We start from the raw sequence: 20,641 nt of genomic DNA, 5'->3' as shown, positions 1-20,641 counted from the left end.
AATTCCTTCCGCAGTTGGATCCAAGACCTCATTCTAACAGCAGGCATGGAAATAAACAAAGACATCCCATTTTGGCATGGCCGAAAAGAGCCTGGGCTTTCAACAAGAAAAAAAATCAAACATAAAAGGCTCATTTCACAGCAGGCTGACTAAACAGTTCACGTTACTGTAGCAGGAGGGATGGGATGATAAACAGAAGAGGAGTCCGTGCATCTTGCCCAGGAGCACACAGTGTCCTGTCTCTGATCTGCTCTGCTTGCTCAACAAGATAAGAATGGCTATTTCAAGACCAGTCAAGAGGGCTAGCCCTCAGGTACTCAGCTTCACTTGTAAGCATTGCAGGTGAGTAAAAGGCAGCCATGAAAGAGCTAGAAAACATTCTGAAGTGTAAGGATGTGTCACTGGCCACCAAGATTAAGTTAATTCATGCCATCGTATTCCCTATTACTATGTGTGGGTATGAAAGCTGGACATTGAAGGAAGCTGATAGAAAGAAAGTAGATTCCTTTGAAATGTGGTGTTGGAGGAGAGTGTTACGGATTGCGTGGACTGCCAAAAAAACAAATCAGTGGGCTATAGATCAAATCAAGACTGAACCAACCCTAAAAGCTAAAATGACTAAACTGAGGTTATTGTATTTTGGTCACATTATGAGAATACAAGAGTCACTGGAAAAGACCATCAAGCTAGGAAAAGTTGAGGGCAGCAGGAAAAGAGGAAGACTCAACAAGAGATGGATTGACTCAGTAAAGGAAGCCACAGCCCTCAATTTGCAAGATCTGAGCAAGGCTATCAAAGATAGGACATTTTGGAAGTCTTTGATTCATAGGGTCGCCATGAGTCGGAAGCCACTTGACTGCACTTAACACACACACATAAAGCAGCACTAAAGTGGAGGCAAATAAGAGCAACTTGAATGCATTTGTTTAGATACAGGTGGCCAGCTTCCCACATGGCTATCTGGTTTGGTCCACATGACTCTCCCAAGTTTGGGAAAAGGGGTGGATGGGAGTACAGTCCCCTCCTCAGTGTTTCAGACCACAAATTATTATTCTTTCAGAGCACCAGTGGCCCAATAATGATAGGTGAGTACTGAGTCCCAGGGTCATCCATCCCAAGCCGCAGGTTACAAAATTATGGTGTGGTCTATATCATCTCAGAAATCAAATCAAAAAATTTATTTCATGATGTACGGAATGCAAAGTTGAACTGGACCCAGAGAAAGGATATTTGTCCCCTGTGAGCTCCTACATTTCAGACCATTCATGAAGTATGAAAAGGAAAGAACAAAAATGGTTGTCAATTTCATTTTCATTTTTAATCTATCCACAAGCAGTGAAATCTCTGTGATACAGCACCACTGAAACTCAAATGGTACCCCTTGAAAGAGGGCTGTAAGCACTAAGATGGGAAGAAGGAAAGGAGAAAAAAATCATTACCTTATTTCTTCCACATTATTCTAGAACACTTGCTCTTAATTTTGGATAAAGAAGTATAAAAGGGGTATATCAGTTAAAAAATGGATTAAGCTCAGGGTTACATGGGACTTCCATGCATGTTTACTCAGAAATAAGTTCCATTTTATTCAACAGGGCTCATTCAAATGTTAAATGTTTTTGGAATCATAGATTTACGGGTTAGTTATATGACAGACAAGACCTGAGGAGGGTTGGGCATCCCCTGACCTAACTCATGGTCACACATACCATCGGAGGATACACCTTACCAACTCTTTTGTCACTCAGTGTGGCTAAGAACACTGCAAGGCAGAAGGAGATGTTTCTGCCTACTCTCATGCATGTTTTCCCTAGTGGAAAAAGATGGGGGGCGGTTTACCCTTTTATCAGGCTCCTGGGATCCTGTGACTAAGGACACATGGTACCTGAGAAAGCGGCAATCAGCCTCCCCCACAGCCATTTCCACTAGACAAAACAGGGAAGGAGGGAAAGGCAAAGCCTCCTCTCCCCCTTCACAGTGCTCCAAGCCAAAGCAAGCAATGGAGCAGTTTGAAAAGCAAGTTCCTGAATGGTACATGTGACGGCAAATTTGGTTGGAGACACCCCCCCCAAAAAACCTGGCTCATTTCACATCTGTCATATAGCTATGCCCCTAATTTCCCCCCTTTTTTAAATCTAAAAGCTTCAATTCTCCTTATCTCTGGAGATAAAATGGGACATAAATATTTTATAAATTAAATAAATAAAAATACCAATTGGTTAAAAACAAGCTAGTTAGCTATCTTACTGGCTTTGACAAACTGATCAAATCATATTAAAGAGCCAGCGTGGTATAGTGGTTAAGAGCGGTGGTTTGGAGTGGTGGACTCTGATCCGGAGAACCGGGTGTGATTCCCCACTCCTCCACATGAAGCCAGCTGGGTGACCTTGGACTCTCTCAGACCCCCCTACCTCACAGGGTGTCTTTTGTGGGGAGGGGAAGGGAGAGTGATTGTAAGCTGGTTTGATTCTTCCTTAAGTGGTAGAGAAAGTCCTCATATAAAAACCAACTCTTCTTCCTCCTCCTCCTCCTCCTCCTCCTCCTCCTCCTCCTCCTCCTCCTCCTCCTCCTCCTCCTCCTCCTCCTCCTCTTCTTCTTCTTCTTCTTCTTCTTCTTCTTCTTCTTCTTCTTCTTCTTCTTCTCCTCCTCCTCCTCCTCCTCCTCCTCCTCCTCCTCTAAAAGATCTGCCCTGGCTGCCAACAATTCAAGGTGTTGACTCTGACCTATAAAATCCTAAATGGCTTGGGGACCAGGATTCGTGAAGAATTCGTTTGCCCTATATGGGCTTGCTTGAGTTCTGAGACCAGTATCCAGGTACTCTCCTCTGTGTTTGATTGAGAGATTCCTCACCACCCACTGGCTTAGTTGCTGCTATGTAACAGAAGGGGAGACAGCTTTGAGCTAATCATTTGAAGGAATGTGAATTCTAAGATCAATATTTTCTAGATGACATGGAATTTTTGAATTTCTTCTGGATGCAAATTGGGTTAGTGGTTTCAGAGTCTTTCAGTGGAAAAGACAATTTCCCCAGCATCTCATTCACTTTGAAAGCTCCCCATCTGTGAATCAGAATTAAAGATGGATGAATAACTTGGCTCTTTTGAATTGTGAGAAGCAGAAAAAGTCATATACTTAGTGGAAGCCCAAGTTAGTGGCTCTCTTAAAATTCACAAAGCTTGTCTTTATATTTGAGTTTTCAAAAAGCAGACAAGAAACAGCTGCTATTCAGAAGAGAATGCTCTTTTCCACATAGCTTGTGTTTATGTATGTGTGGGAAGGGGAAACCTAGCACTTTTCTTTGGTTAGGAACCCATCTGCACAAAATACTGAAGTTTCACTGCGATAATTAAAAACAAACAACAACAAAAAAGCCCAACCGCCTGAAATTTGCAACAGAATTAAAAGCAATACTTCTGTCTCTCGTTATCTCTTTGCTTGTCCTGCCTTCTTTTCATGCTTTCAATCTACCATGGAGAACTCGACACACCAGTGAATTCTCCTCTCAGATGAAATTGGAAAGTTGCCACCACAGTGCTTAGTAAACAGAAGATGGGGGAAAGTCACAGGCATCCAATGGGAATTTGCTGCAATGTGTAACAGAGAAAAAATGGTACTGTGAATTTTTATTATGAAAGGGTACCTGGTTGATTCATAGGAGTCTGGGCAAAAGCTATTGCCTTCAAATGAGACAATATATTTGCATCCCACCTATGGACAAGCCCACCTTTTTTTTAAATACAAAGGGATATTTTAATTATACCCCCTACCAAAATCGTAACTTGACCTAAATCAGACTCCCCCTAATGCATTCGGCACATTTACCACTTTCCACAGTAAATAATCTCTCTCTCTCTCTCTCTCTCTCTCCCCACCCCCCAAGTATCAGTAATTACATGGAGGACTATTTTGAATAAAATTGTGAAGATGGCACTAATTAAAGAAATATTGCCGGCTGTCATTTCATCAGAGCTGGGTTAGCTAATTACATGGTTCAGTAGAAAGGGAAGGAGGGAGGAAGGGATGAAAGCTACTGTGGACATTTCAACATTTGCAAGCATGAAAAAAACAATTCTGGTGAGGTTGCACTAGTGACTGTATGGCTCTATATTTCATTCTGGAACTTGGTGAGAATACATATAATTTTAATTTATGGCACCACACATAAGCTCCAGCAAACACTTATTCACTCACTCTCTCCTTCACGCAGAGATAGGCTGAGATGTCAACTTTCCTCCAAGAAGGGTGGTGTCCATGGGGTTTAGCCCACCCTCCCCTCACACTAACTGTGAGATAAGTTAGACTAGCAGAACAGCTCTTTTCAGACAGGGTCACGGCAACATGCTCTGCTCCCACACTATGCATATTCAGTGGAATACTCCTAGTGCTTTTGTGTGTGCAGGTATGGAAACCCCCAATCTTCCTTGGTTCCTCATCATAACAGCCCTCTGCAAACATTCCATTCCATTCATGTACATTGGGAATCTGCCAGTTGTGCATTGCTCCCTGCAAAGCACCTGATATACACAGTCACTGTCTTGTGTGAACTGGGCAATGCATCAGTTTTCCTTGTGGATACAACTTCCATCCACATGAACTGGAACCCTGGGAAATCAAGGTTATGGCTCACATGAATGGAAGTTGTACCCACGTGGAAAACCCATGCGTTGCTCAATTCACATGAGATGGTAACTATGAATATTGGGTGCATCATCCTCCCAATACATGTGTCTGGCAGGCTCCCATTTCATGTGACTGAAACATGTGCACAGCTCTATGGAAAGAGCTGTACATGTGTAAGGCTCTGTATATATATGCTCAATGAATAGAAGAGGATGGAAAAGAACTTGACACTCATCTCATTCCACTCCCCTCACATTTATTCTGTCCTTGGAGAACATCTGGAAAGGATTGTAGAAACTGATTCAAGCTCCCCCCCCCCCCAAAGTTATCTTCAGGTTTTTGGTGAGAATTTGAACTCAGATATCTTCAGTCTACATCCAACACAACAGTATAGATTCCATGTACCTTTGTTATCAGTGCTTTTGGCAGTTTTAAATAATGCACTTTTTCGCAAAAGAGTTTGTTCAAGAAGCCTATTCCCCATGTTCAGTTTGGAAACCACAGTAGTGTGACTATAGACTGGGGGATGGGAGGGAGGGGACAAATACTGCTTGAAATAAAGAGGAATTTTCTGAAAAATATGAAGACTTCTTCTTATGCCTTCTTTTTTCTGTCTATTTTATTTATATAAAACATTTATGCACCCATTTTTTCTCCTAGAAAACTAGGACCCAAGGGACACAAACAGCAATAAAACCAATGCATCATAAAATGTCAGAGAATGACCATTAAAATTGCCAACAATAACACATTTAAATAGCATCCAAGCAATTGCCCTTAAAAACACTCATCCAGATAAGCCAAAAGTCCTTCAGAAAAGTCCAGTCTTACATCTTCTATAAGACTGCAAAAGAGATGTAGTTTTTCTGCAGTTCTATTGTCCTGTTATTAAATTCTGAATATATTACATTATGAATAATGAATATAATTTAATGCTCTATTGTTTTTTTGTAAGACATTCAAACACCATGAATGAAGAAGTGGTTAATAAATGGTTGAAATTTTAAAAAAGTGTTCTTTTTTTCTCTGACATAAATGCCAGCAGGTGGTCTAAAGGGATGTAAACTGTGAGCCCCAAAGTAACACATGTGGTTACATGTTCACTGAATGGTTGACAAGGTAACAGACCAGCTGTTTTCTGTCTGCTTAGAATGACATATTTACAAATGCAACTGAAAAGGGATTTTAGAACATATGTCAGACAAGGAAAGAAAAAAAATTCAGGAGGAGGAATTGAGCAGAAATCTAGCCTTTTTGCTTGCTTAATAGCATCAATAAGAAGGAAAAAATATAATCATATGCACATGGGAATCAGTGCTGGTTATTACTCCATTTCCTTTTGAAGTCATTTTCTCATGTTAAGCTTCAGAGACCTGAATTTCTTGTAAGCCAGTCTTCAAAAAGTCTCATAATTATTTATCAAAATAAACAAATGTTAATTTTCAATTAGGCATAATTTTTTTGAGGATGCACATTTCTAGAACCTTATTTTTAATGGGTGAATGTTGTTGAAATCGGATGTGGTGCATGAGAAGTGGAGTTAGCTAAGTATTCCATCTCTTCCAAGCCAAAGATTCAGATTCCTTAAGTGATGAAAAGCTACTGAGTAAAGGTCTGAGAAAAACACATAATGTAATTGATTATAGTTTCGAGCAGTGATCCTCAGTGGCCTGGAGATGCAATGATGTCCAGCAGCATGTTTTGTGGCACCCATCTACTTCTTTCCCTGCTCCAAGAACACAAGAAACTGCCTTATACTGAGTCAGACCCTTGCTCTATCAAAGTAAGTATTGACTATTCTGACCTGCAGTGGCTTTCCGTGGTCTCAAGTAAAGATCTTTCATGGCACATGTTACATGATTTTTGTTGTTGTAGGTGACACTGGGGATTTAACCTGGAACTTTCTTCATGTAAAACAGATGCTCTATTACTGAGGAAAGGCCTCTTCCCAAAGCAACTCTTCCTCAAAGCAAAGAACCACTTGATCTCAGCTAGCGGCTACCAACCTACAGATGATAACTGGAGATCTCCCACTATTATACTTGATCTCCAGATGACAGAGATCCCTTTCCCTGGAGAAAATGGCTGCTTTGGAGGACTGAGTCTGCGGCACTCCTGCTGAGGTCCCTCCCCAAACCCTCCCCTCATCAGGCTCCACACCCAGAATCTCCAGGTATTTCCCAACCCAGAGCTGGCAACCCTAATTTAAGCCCTTTTCAAGAGGTTAGCAAAGGTAGCCTGTAGAACTCCATTCATTCCAATCAATCCCCCCCGCCCCCCTTTCCAATATTCTAAGACCTTGCTGTTATAAGAGGAGGGCAAGTTGCACTATACTCACTTTAAATCTCAGGAATGCAGTCATTAAACCCAGCAACCCGGAGCGCTAATGTGTAGGTTAACTGAAACAATCTGACATGCAGTCCCTCAGGTTTTGAGTACTAAGAGTACTGAAAAAAATGTACTGAGCAAGGAATATGTTGTTCTTTCATGAGAAAAACAAGGACATTCCTTCTCAGAGCTCTGTTTTCCCTGTCAGCTTTAATCTGCCATGAGTTTCCTTGTTTGTTCCTTTGAGAGGTTCTGCTACTTTGTTGAAGCGAATTTGCTCCAAGCCTTAAGATATGGTTACCACGTGTATCATTCATGCTCCCTGGAAGGGCAAACAACATTTCTTAAAACCTGGGTTTCCCTGCAGAGTTGGACTAACATTTGATTTAATTCTTGATTTGCTAAAAAATAAATCAAACATAGTGCCTCCCTAGGGAAAGTATATTTTAATTAAGGAAGGTTCCCGCTAGATTTCCCTCAGCCTTCTTGGATTTGACTTCTGAAACATGTTTCCAATCAGACTGAGTAACCCTTTCCTCAACTCAAGCCACATGATATTGTTCCAGCTATTTATACAACTACAGTTGGGCTGAAAAGGGCTTTACTCTGCCAAGATCAGACCTTGATGCTTCCCACCTCTATATATAATGTATTTGCCTTGCTGTTAAATTAAAATACAATGGTCAGGATTTTTTCAAGAACTGCTCCCACACTGTGGTAGGTCATATTCACTGATCTGCAGTGCAGCCATTAAGGTGCAGATTTCCAGACAAACTGAACATTAACTGCATTGCTTTAGCTGGGCTGGTGGTGTTTCCAGCACTTGCTGTTTGTAAATAGTTTCTCATGTCAAGGGCACTTTGGGTGAGGACCTTTATACCACAAAGCTACAGGACACTCCTGGCAAGCAGACCTGTACCTGCTACCTGAATGGGAACAGTCCCTTGAGTACTTGCCTATTAAAATATATGTTCCTATGAATAATGTAAACTGATAAGTTATTAAATCTGGTGAAAAACAGCCAGAGAGAGAGAGAAAGCTGAAGAAAGGTTATGCTATGACCTCTGAGAATGTTTCCTCTGTTATCTGTAAATAACTTTAAGTTTCTTCATTCACACTAATCAACCTGAGCCCTGTAACACTAATGCAGTGCTTCCTCACACTGCTTCCAATTTCCTCAGACCTACAACTAAGAACCTTTTCTGTATCATTTTATTATTTCTGAAATAGGAGTAGTCAGAATATGAGATACATCTCTCTCTGTGGTAGTATCTGCTCTGGAATTCTTTACTTCAGGAAGTTGGCTTCATGCAGGTTACTGCCTTCATTCCGTACTTTCAGCAGCAAGTGTTGTTGCTAGGGCACACCCCATCTCCACTGCAGTAATCACAGCTATGGAAATGTACATACTGAACTTTCTGGATCGACCACAGTTCGAAAAGAGTTACGTCAAAAATCAACCACCTTCCACATCTGTCCCATTGTTCAATCCATCTTATCTGAGGCACATATTATTGGTGAAGCAAGGGAGATTTTATTAACTCCTTTCCCCCACAAGTTTAGGATCATGGAAACAGAAGATACACTAAAATGTAACAGTAGCAACTGATCCAGCATCAGGATTCAAGGTCTGTCCTACTCTGTACTTTAGTTCAAATATCATGAAGATCCCTGATGAATGATAAGCTTGAGCAGAGCAGGATGACCTATGTCTTCTCTGGGTAGTAAGATTTCCAGTACTTGGGAACAGGGGTGGAAATAAAGTCACTCCTCATTTGTTCCGGTACCTTTGATAGAAATGGTACCAATTTCAATGTCTTACAGTTTGGAGAGAATCCCTGATGTTTCCAATGGGAATGTAGTGATTGGGTAGCAGAGCAGATCACACTCTGAGTGCTGCATATGAAAGCTGAGTGTGAAGATCACGTCCTTTTGTGGAAACCATGCGAGCCTTTGTCCATTAATATCAAATTGAAAAATCTGATGCCATAACCCTTAAAAGAAAGATTAAATGCTATGCAATGCAGTAAAAATCATATACATATTTTGTTCCAAATCACCTTGCTATTTATCAAGATTTCTTTGCATTATTTGCTAAGTGGGCAATATTTGGACAACTTGTTTTCACACAGCACCTTTTCAATAAAGTTACAGGCCTTTCAAACACTATAGCAAATTGAACTCTGTTCTAGAGACAACTGTTGTGGTTGGGAAACAAACATCTTTAGGCATCCCAGATCTCCCAAAACTTTTTTTTGCAAAGCCAGGTGATGAAAAAGAACATGAATGGAGTCTCTCACTCTGGGTTTTCGAGGCACAGTAGCCTTGCGAAAGCAGTGATGTCACGACTCCTGTGTGTGTTTGCTGATACCAGTGTTTCCCCAAGAGGATGGCAAAGAAAGAAATAAAGTAGGGGATCTCGTCTGGTAGCAAGATTTGGGCACTACCTCATCTTTTTAATGAATCACTGGGGGAATTAGAAAAGAGGATTTTCTTATTACAAAGTAATTGCTCCGTCAGGTACAATTAGCACCCAAATGAAACACTGTAGCTTTCATGAAAGGTAAACAGTTCTTCATTTTGAATGGGGGCTCCCATACTAATTAACCCTTTGAGGACTGAACAATTGTCCTTTAAGCATCACACATTTCCCCATTACATGCATCAACATTTATCCTCCTAGCATTTATAGTCATAACAGTCAATCAGTAGTTACCGATGGGCTTTCATACAAGTCCCTTTCGGTGGCCGGTGTTCCCGAAAACTCATAAGCCCCTGGGGGCATACCACACTGCTTTGGTACTGCACCATTCCTGAGGGAATCATGGTAAGAAGAAATAATGGCACTGCCAAAAAGCATTTGTGGTGACACATTATTCAGAAAGTATTGCTACAGGGGAAGTTGCATTTCCAGGTGCTGTCACAGCGGCTTCACCCTCTGCATAGTTTAGGGGTAGATTTATACCAATGGGTGTGGTAATATATGGAGCACACATCTGAGAAATCAGTTGTACTTGACTGACATTCCTTGCCTGCATGTATTAGCACAAAAATGCAAGCCATAAGTCAACTCTAATAAGGTGTAATATAGTTATTTTCAAAACAAATTTTGATGTGTCACAGCCAATTCAACCCAATCCTTGGAATTTTGAGTTTAAAATCAGGACGAGAAGCAAAATCACTCAAAAGTGTGCCCTTTGCTCTCCTACTTTTCTCTGATAACCCCATCCTGTCATATTTACACCACAAAGGTTACTAAAGGAAAAAAGCAGTTGAGGGGAAGCTCAATCCTGTGGGGGAGTACATTGTTGTGGGATGTAAGCTTGATGAAATGAATTTTGTGTGATGGAATAGTTGATGGGATAGACATAGTTGCCATGGTAAATCAAGAGAGAAGCATACAGATTGGGGAGGTGATTAGCTGTCATGGGAGACAGTAAGGATGTAAATGGAAGAATGTCGTCTTGGGCAAATTACAACATTTTTATTCCAGTTCCCCATGGTATCTGGAGTAGTCTTCTTTGAGCTTGTGCATTATAATATAAGATGTGGAAATGATTTTTCTCTGGTACAAAGACACAGATGGTATATTTCATTGTGATTTGTTTCCTAGCAAGTTGAGGAGTACAGCTTGAACTAGATGGCCATTTCCCTATCTTTGTCAATGGAGACCAGAAGCTAGAGCTGTTGCCAATTCATATTCAATGGAATGGAAAGCCACTTTCAGGCCATTTTGAAAAGATATGACTGATATATTCCAGCCCATGTTCTACACATTTCTTCTCTCTTAGCCTTCAATTGCTCCCACAGCAGAAGTGATGTAAGTGATAAAAATGAACTGATCTCCTGCCTGAAATCTCATAATGTAGGGCTGCTAGAGGTCACTTAGTATTGTATCTAATGGTTTTCTGGCATTTTCAGCACTGGAGCTGTCCACATGTATCTCTGATAACACATGTGGGTTACTAGTATTTTTTTCATACTAGGCAACATGAACGACTGTTGGCCCCCATTTGTCTGAATTATGAATAATTTTAGCGGATTCCCAGTGAAGTCATCAGGACAGATAAACCATGGAATACGACAAAGTATAGTTGCTAAGAGAATGAGTTGTGATCCAAGAGGTCCCCGGTTCAAATTTCCCCTCTGTCCTCAACTCACTAACTGGACTTGGGTAACCCATGTAATGGCCACCTCAGTCTGGCCACTATCTGGAAGATAGGGATAAGACCCTTTTCCTCTCCCCATGGCAATCTCCCAACCCATGGGGTTATTAGTCTATGCAGGTATCACACCTCCAGAAATAATTTTTCACAAGCTAATAATGGACTGAGAGAAACAAGAAACTACATTAACAGCATCTTCCACTGATGGAGCACACAATTCGACCCAGGATCTTTGCATCTTCTCATTTTGACCACTAAACCAGAAATATCAGATATAGCAATCATAAGAAAAGGTAGAATATGATTTCTTTACATCATTATTATTTTAATAAGTGGACAGCCCTTTGCATATTCAGTCCATTATTCTCCCTCACCTGCTATACCAATGAGCAGGAAACCAGTATGGCTTGACAGTAAAGTGTTTTGTGATTGAAGGCATGGATGACTCCACAGCATAGCAGTTACTGCCCCCAAATATTTCCCCCTACTCATTTTATCCCCCAACCGTTCAGTCAGAGATTCATATTATACTACAATATAAATATAGTATGAATTACAATTTTATTTACCCCCAGCCTATAAAATAAATATTTCATGTATATTAGCAAGATACCTGCTTCTGAATGCTTGTTTTCACTCTCCCAAACCTGTTTTTCTACAATTTTCCATGTCTATAGGAAATATGATCCATATGATTCTGGTAGCATAACTCATTCCATCATTAATCCATCTTGGCTCATAGATGGGAAGCATCAAATGATACTAAAATAATGATCTGATCAATTGAAAATGGTCAGAACAAGTTCATGTGGATTTTACACAATTTCTGGATGGGGGGGGGCAATCAACTCATTCCCTCCCTGTGAAAGTCCCATGGTATCCAACTAGCCGTTGCTGGAAATGCTGGATTAGACTCTGAATCTGACTCAGCAAGACAATTTTTATATTGTTTTTAATCCAAACATACCTTTCTTTACAAAAGGGGAAAAAGAATATATAGTCAGTTTATTCTAGCATGGTTTGTGGAATTGTTTTGCTTTTAACATAGGTCACAGAATATTTTATTTTTATGGGAGATATCTGGGGAACAGGCCATGCCAGTCAATACCACAGTGTCACAGGATAGGGCCAATAGGGATCTGTTTCCTCCATGGGCCTCCCTTAAAACCAGACATCATTCTCCCACAGGATTTTAAAGTTGGGAATCTGGTCAGAACTACGATGACCAATATATTCTCTTTCTCCCTCTCTTTTCCACCTCTTATCTATGTGGAAGCTAATGAAATATGGATCAAACATCTTTTCTCACCTCTCAAAAGTTGTCTGTTAGGTCATGTGTGTGGTCTAAAATCTGCTGTTTCCCAAAGGCCTTATGCAGCACTCATTTCAGGATGTCCATCTTTAGCCCCACTGTCAGAGACCCACTCAGAATCTCCTTTCCTTCCTTTAAGTTGTGTGTTTCTGGTGTCATTCAGTCATCACACTGTTGATTCAGTGTGAGCAATAATGTATTATTCATATTTTTTTCCTGAGTTCATCAGTGTCTCAGCTTGTTATTCTTACCATTCTACAGAATAATAGAGCTTAGTGAGGCAATTTATCCTCAACTACGGCAGTGCGTATAGGTAATAGAGTCTATTCAAGAATGTTAGGAAGAGGGGAAAAACAACTATATTTAATCACCATTGTTCCTCCAGAGATTTAGGACACAGTGCAACTCTCTGCAGCTCTCCTAACTCACCAGTTTTAAAATACAACCTTCTGGTGAAAGTCATTAGAGCACAGTGCATTCCAAGCTAGAAAATTCAGTTTCAAATCCTCACTCAACCATAGGTTCACCGAGTGGCCCGGAGCAAGCTGTCTTCCCTCTGCCTCAGTTTCCCCATCTGCCAAACAGGCCAACTGCCTTTGCAAGATGGTGATGCATGAATATTGTTAGCCAGCCTGGTTCTAGTTATTGACTTTAAGATTAGCAATACTACATGATTGCTTCAGTGCTTTGCCAACCTGCTGTCTCCCATCCCTGCATTCCTCACATCTTAGCTGTTTCTTATTCCATAGATAGAAATTAAGGAGCTGGATGTACTTTATACCAGTGAAAATGATGAACACTACAACTGAGTTACATATTGCTGTATGTAAACAGGACTGCCATTTTGGATTTCAACAGAGAGGAAATGAAATTTTATTTTGGAAGGATTAGGGGAAGTGAGATTCTCAGCAAGGGTAACTTTTAGATTTTTTTTTAAAAAGAGAGCAGTGTCTTTGTTAGCAGTTAATTACTCCCCACACATCTTAAAGAGTTATTGTAGCTAGGTGCATAGAAGCAGCTTGAACCACTGCAACAGGTGCTAGCTGTCAGAGAAAGTGTTAAAATGGAATTTCATTTCCTTCAGCTACTGAAGGGAAGACAGCTTGGACTAAACACAAGCTGGCAAATAAGTCTGCCCATGGTACTAGTCCACACATTTCCCGTTTAGTAGCCCATATAGGCTGTACAAACCCATGTTAGTCATTTGTGGCTTGAGAGGCTCAAAAGAGTGACCTTTTGTTACATTTCTGTGCCTGGTCATACAATTTTGACTCTCCACAGATCACCCAGGTGAGAGTCTGGGATAGCAAAACATTGTTTCTCTCAACAAGGCCTTTTGCAGCACAAACTGAGCTGCACAGCATGAATGGCAACTTTTCTGCCTCCCCTGTCTGCTTCAGTCTTTTATGAACCCCTCCCCAAATTGTGCCCCATGGGTCAGTGGACCCCCAGGGAAACCTTGGGGTCAAATTGAGGGGCTTTACCGAGAAAGGAGGGTTAGGGACCCTGCCCATGCCTTTTTCCTTTGTACTGTTCAGGAAATGGATAGGGTAGTTTCTCCCATATTTTGTTTGAGAACAAAGCATACAGAACAAAGGCAGCAGCAATGTGGAATTTTAGGGCTCTCCTCTTTTGTCTGCCTGGCTTTGATATAGTGCTCTTCCTACGGTGATCGGGGGGGGGGGGATCTGTCACGTTTTCTTCTTTGGAAAGCTTTAAGTCTTAAAACTTTTGTGGAATGGAGAATGAATGATGGATCAACCCCACAAAAAGCAAAAAGACCGTAGTATCTTGTACTATATCCTCCTTTGAAATGCAACAGTTAGTCCAGAAAGGAGAACATTGCACAAATGGACATGGATGTACAAAAGAACAAAGTTTATGTGAAAAAATATACCTCATAAAATTTTGGTCAGAGAATAAATAGTGAAAAAGGGTTGAAAGAGGAGACGTCTCACTTGTGGCACCCCAACTAGGCAATCTGATCACCTTCTCTTATCTCTCACACTTATATACACATTGGGAACACAGATCAGAATGATCTGAACTCTTTCTCTTTTCTCTGGCCAACACATGAAGCACACAGCACAAATAACAGACTGGATGGACGGCATTAGCACAGTTCATGTGACAAGGTTTTACCTTCTGCTGTTGCTTCAGGTAACACAAAATCCAAGTAAGAAAAAGGGATTGCTGGGGTGATCCCTCATTTTTCAGCCCTTTGCAGCCATCCATGTTATTATTCTCACTGATGGGGATTGAGGCCAACTGGATCCCTTTTCCCTCCCCTTTCAGCCATTGTTAAGACTGTTGTACCCAAGCGGCAGTGCCTAGAAAGCCTCAGCTCAACCCTATTATTATACAGAGAGGAGGAGAAGGAGGGTGTGCTTATCTGTACATAAGAGTGCCTCACAATCAGATGAGATGCATTTTGTATCTATGAGATCATCTCTCCTGAGATACTGTGCTTAATGCTCCAGACACTTTGAAAGTTATTTGCTAGAGTATCCAGAAAAGTGTGTGTGTTCTATTTGTTTTGTCTAGGAGTTATCAGGTCATGTAGTCTCATTGGTTTATATATGTGCGTAAATACACTGGTTTATCTCAAGCTCCAGCTGTGATACATTATAGTAACAAAAACTCAGTGATGTTCATACCCCTAAACTTCTCCATCATAAAAAGGAATGATGCTAAAATTATGCTTGATATGTAAGGTCTGAAATGGACTTAATGTTACATGTAACCACTCCTTCCTTTAGCCCTTCTGCTTATGCATATGATTGCCACAAAAATCTGGAATGTGAAGGCCCACACACAGCAATACTGGTGAATACAGATGAAAACAGGAGATGCAGGAACATTTGTTCAGTTTTAACATGTGTGCCACTATGCTGCAATATGACTGGTTTTGCAGTATTTAATGGTTGCATTTTTGTTGCTAACCTGTTTTGTTACTGTGGAGTGGAAACTGTTAGCTCTTCCTCTCCCACTATGCCCTGCTACAACAGTTTGTGACAGCTTCTTGGTTTATTATTTACAAATATCAATAACAGGAGGAAGAGAGGAGTTGGTTTTTATATGCCAATTTCTCCACCACTTAAGAAAGAATCAAACTGGCTTACAATCACCTTCCCTTCCCCTCTCCACAAAAGACACCCTGTGAGGTAGGTGGGGATGAGAGAGCTCTAAGAGAGCCGTGACTAGCCTAAGGTCACCCAGCTGGCTTCATGTGTAGGAGTGGAGAAACAAAGCCAGTCCACCAGATTAGCATCCACGGCTCATGTGGAGGAGTGGGGAATCAAACCTGGTTCTCCAGTTCAGAGTTCACCGCTCCAAACCACCACTCTTAACCACTACACCATGCTGGCTCTCAAGAAGCTTAAATGTGAGAAGGACTGGCCCAAGTTCACCCAACAAGCTTACTGGCAAAGCGGATTTGAACCTCCATCTTGAAAGCCTTAGTCCAACATTCTAAACATTTCATCACATGCACACCAGTTTTGCAATATAAATTAAAGCCCTTGAAGATTTACCCCAAAAGCTCACCTTACATATTACAATCAATATTAAGCATCTATACACACACGCCCCCCCCCAAGTTCCTCATCGTACAACACATTAACAGCCATTACTTAAGGACACATCTATGGTATGAAAATAAAAATAAAAAATCCAATGAAAAGTGCTACTGAAATAATTCATGGTATTGTTAAATATGAAAACCAAGGAGACTAACTGGAAAATCAGACTGTTCTGTAAAAGAGCACTGTAGTCATGAAATTATGTACCGTATATACTCGGGTATAAGCCGACCCGAGTATAAGCCGACCCCCCAAATTTGAGGCCAGAAAAGGGAATTTCTTATTGACCCGCGTATAAGCCGAGGGTCAATAAGAAATTCCCTTTACCGGTAATGCTGCGCTCTAAAATGGCGGCCGCCATTTTAGAGCGCAGAAATAGTCTCGCCCCTGCCCCAGGTCGCCCTCCCGCCAGCCTCCCGGGCTCTCCCAACCCACCCCGACCCCAGTGCCATCCAAAGGGGGGAGGGGGAAGAGCCCCTGAACCCCCTACTCACCGGGAGAGGCGGCGAATCGGCGCTCTAAAATGGCGGCCACCATTTTAGAGCGGGAGGAAGAGGCCCAGAGAAGGCCCGCTGGAGGCCCGCGGATCAGCTGTAGAGCGGGAGGACCAGCCCTGGTGAGGTGGGCGAGGTGGGGGGGAAGAAACTGCCGCTGCCGCCACACAGCAGAAGGCGCGGTGCGGTGGGGGTGGGCTGGGGGGAATCAGCTGGCCGGGGGGAGCACGCTGGGGGGGTGGGGGGAGCATGCTGGGGGGTGGGGGGGAACCAGCTGGTCGGCTGGAGCACGCTGGAGAGTGCTGGGGGGGGTGGGGTATCAGCTGGAGCGCACTGGAGTGCGTTGGGGGGGTGGGGGGAGTGCGCTGGGGGGTGGGGGGGAACCAGCTGGTCGGCGGGAGCGCGATTCAGACGGCTCCGAAGGAGAAACCGCCCAATTACCGTATTGACCCGTGTATAAGCCGAGTTGGGATTTTTCAGCCTTTTTTGGGGGCTGAAAAACTCGGCTTATACACGAGTATATACGGTAGCTTCTCCATGCAGAATCACCAGCCATGGATTACTCATTCATATGCTAGCTTGATAACGATCCCAATCTTCATAATGGGGTGAAAGACAGGGTAGTGCAGTAAGTAAGTAAATAGATAAAATGGTAGGATTTGTGGCAGAAAAGAAATGACACAGTGTTTGTAGTGATGCACGTTAGGAGGAAAACTGTCATCAGTACTAGTGAGTCACTGTGCTTTGGTGTCCACTTTGGACATCCAGTCCCAGATGCTCAAATTGTGCCCCAAAATGGATTGGCCTGTTTGCAGTGTGCTACATGGCATAAAAAAAAAAACAACAACAACCACCACCTCATGGATGAGTTAGCAATCTGTCTTGGGTGAAGAAGCTGGAGCTGAAGCTGGTGGTCTTTGCCTACCCTTTACAATGCCCAGGCTACATCTGGTTGCTGAAACCATGATGGGAGGCATGATATGCCAGTCCTTGGGGGAGGAGATGTCCCTCTGGTTTGCTATAGCCTTATTCCAGGGGGGAAACATCTGGCTTTAGCTGTTTTTGGTAGGGGTGAGCAAAAACAAATTCGAGAAAATTTGGATTTGAATATATTGGACCCAAACATTTTTGAGATTCCAGAATATTCCTAAATTCCCATACCAGTTTGTGTTTTTTTTTCCAGGTTTGTTTGGGGGAATTTGGAAAAGTTCACCTCCATTACAGCCTATGGGGAATCTTTCTGGAGCTCTGGAGGCTGTTTTTTAAGGTAGAGGCACCTAATTTTTGGTGTAGCTTCTGGTGACTCTTCTTAGAAGAACCATCAAGTTTGGTAAAGATTGGGTTAGAGGGGGTCCAATTTTATGCTTCCCCAAAGGAGTGCCCCCATCCATTCTCCATTGTTCCCAATCAAGGAAAAATGGGGGCCCATAATATTGGACCCCTGATCCAATCTTTACCAAGGAGAGTTACCAGCTGAAAATGTGGTGCCTCAACATTTAAAAAACACTCCCCAGAACCCCAAAAAGATTCTCTATAGAATATAATGGAGCAGAAGGGGGAATTTAAACTTTAAAACACTGTGGAGTTTGATGCAAATGTGCCAAAGTGGGGTTTTTTAATTTTAAAAAGAGTTTCTACTACTGTAGCCGGCAATTCTGAAATTATCCTGGAAAAAAGCTGATTTTTACCATCTACAGTTTAAAAGTTATTTTTGAGGGGGCTGAAAAAATCTGGAAAACACGGGTAAGGTATTTTCCAGCTTTTTACCCATTCGGCTTTACTGAAAGCACATCCTTAATTTTGGGGAGCCTTGTCTGATGGGATGGTGGTGCTAGGCACTTTCCTCCTGTGGCCCTTGCATTCACACAGTGATTATAGTCAGGGGACTGACACGGAAAGGCTCTTTACCAGCCCCTATAATGGGGGAGTCACTTGGAGACAAAGGGCAAAAACACATGGTCTTTATTCCCTGTTTCAGCCAGGATTCAGCCAGGATCGAATGCACGTTCAGCAAAATGCATGCGTTCGATCCTGGCTGAATCAGGGAATAAAGGAGGCTAAAGCGACCATGCGTTTTCGCCCAAAGACTGCCGGTCCTGATTGCCTATAAGAGGATGCATCAGCTGTACCCCAGATGTGGGCAAAGTGTGCACATACAGTATCCCAGTGAAGCCTGTCTTCCTTCCTTAGAATGGATTTACACCACTTAAGACAGTAAAAGCTCAAAAGAAACCTTTTGGGCCTGGAAGGTAATTTCTTACTTGCAACCAGCTGGAATTTTTAAGCCCCCTTCTTTCAATTTCAGCTACCTATAAAGGATGTTAATAGCTCCAAGCAAACCACTCAGGATGAGAGCGTAAATAATCAAAGTCACCAAACTCACATTTAACCCAATGGGCCATTTAATGGGCTTTGTAGAAAAATACAGTGCAAGCTATAATAAAATCTCTAATCTCTAAAGCTAACAAGTTTCCCAAGCCACAAAAAGAAACAAGTATACAGATAAACTATTTTCTTTCCATTTAAGATACAATAAAATCTTTCTCTGTCTCAAAACATATTTCTAAACACTTATATCCTACTCCATTTCAGATTCCTTGTTCTATCCTTTTGTTGTCACACTTAAGTGTTCAGCCCCAGAAATATTGTCCTGGGGAAGGGGTGTTCAGTGGATCCTCGTAGGGTTTGCAGTATGGAGGGAGAACTGGTGCAAGTAGCCACTCTGCCTTCCAAAGACTTAAGTCCATCATCAACAGTTAGCACCACTAGCTTCTTAAATGGCAAGATTTTTGGATATGTGTTTATGTGCATGATGCACCCATCACTTCCTTTCAAGGATTTAGTTTCTAGAGATCCCAGAGATGGAAACTTACTAGCAATTTGGAATTTCAGCAAGAATTTTTAAAAAGCCAAGGATAGGCACAGTGATTTACCAGGGATAGGTAACAGAAAATAGGTACTGTCCCTGATAACTAGGGACAACCATACATGGAACAAGAAACAACTATGAAAAAACATCTGGGAATAGCAGAATCTTTGCCTGAAGAGAAATAAAGTTGGTGCCAGGTAAGGTCCTCTGGGGAGACGAGAACTTGTGATCACACTGTTGCCACTGATTATGACGGATCCTTTATTTTCTATAAAAGGTCAGAAATATATGGCACCCAGGAGGCTTTTTGAAGTACAACTTACAAATGGTTTTGTCTCTTTTGGAGGGGAGTTAAAAGTCAGGTTAGCAAAGCTTCATAACAGGAATGTGGTTTGTAACAATGACAGAATTGAGGAACTTGAGATGGCCCTTGAACGCACCAGCAACTTACCTGGCTATTTACACGCGTCCAGTACGAAAGCATCCAAGACGAGTTTAAATTTCTGTTCCCGCCTTTGTCCGCTGCTTTTGATAAGCCCAGACCGGCACTCTCCCACGCATGCCCAGTCGGCTTCTCCAAGCAAGGACAGCGATTGGTCCAGCATAAGGGAGGTGGGGGGAGTGCGGGGGTTGGCTGGCAGCAGGAAGTGGGCTGGCAGCAGGAAGTGGATCGAACACAATTTGCATGTTCCCACTGTAAGGCACCGGGTGTGGAGGACGCTTTATTTTTTTTATTTGCCGTATAAGCGGATACACTTAACGCGGCGAAATTGCACTCTGGAGACGTCCTCGGAATCCTTCGGGTGAGTTGCAGTGGGAACATGCAAGGAAAGCCCGCGGAAGCTGGCGCTGCAAATGGTAAGTGCGGACATGGCCATGGTTAGGTTCAAGTGATACATTGTAATTCCAGATGTAACAAGGTGGTTCACATACAAGTGTTGTATGCTGACTTTCCATGTAGAATTGTAGAATTGTATGCTGACTTTCCAATGAAATAACATATTTCATAAGAATCACGTTAAATGCCCTCTGCCACAGGAGATGCCTAAATTAGCCAAGAGTTGTTTTATGGCAATGATCTGAAGAGATGGAAAGCTCTGGATTATTCAATAGGGTTGCCAACTCAGAGCTGAAGACATTCCTGAAGATTGGGGTGGGGCCTGGGGGTGGTGGGATTTGGGCAGGGGAGAGCAGGGTATAATGCCATACAGTCCACCCTTCAAAGTAGCCATTTTCTCCAGGGGAACAGATCTCTGTATTTTGGAGATCAGTTG

At 42.2% G+C, this 20,641-nt stretch overlaps 1 protein-coding gene across 2 annotated transcripts in view; it reads right to left on the bottom strand.

The window, feature by feature from the left end:
- LINGO2 (leucine rich repeat and Ig domain containing 2) overlaps nucleotides 1–20,641 on the bottom strand; it is a 418,971-nt gene that overhangs the window by 56,463 nt on the left and 341,867 nt on the right. The window contains exon 1 of one of the 2 annotated variants that reach the window (XM_056848515.1): nucleotides 12,421–12,504. The exons of the other annotated variant lie outside the window; for it this stretch is intronic. The gene's annotated coding sequence lies outside the window, so the exon portion shown is untranslated. Of the gene's footprint in view, nucleotides 1–12,420; nucleotides 12,505–20,641 lie in introns of those variants that run through there. 2 annotated transcript variants of the gene reach the window in all.

This window comes from Euleptes europaea, chromosome 4, assembly GCF_029931775.1.
Source record: "Euleptes europaea isolate rEulEur1 chromosome 4, rEulEur1.hap1, whole genome shotgun sequence".
Lineage (NCBI taxonomy): Eukaryota > Metazoa > Chordata > Lepidosauria > Squamata > Sphaerodactylidae > Euleptes > Euleptes europaea.
Note: the sequence above shows the minus strand (reverse complement) of the source record. Positions and strands in the feature narration are given on the sequence as shown.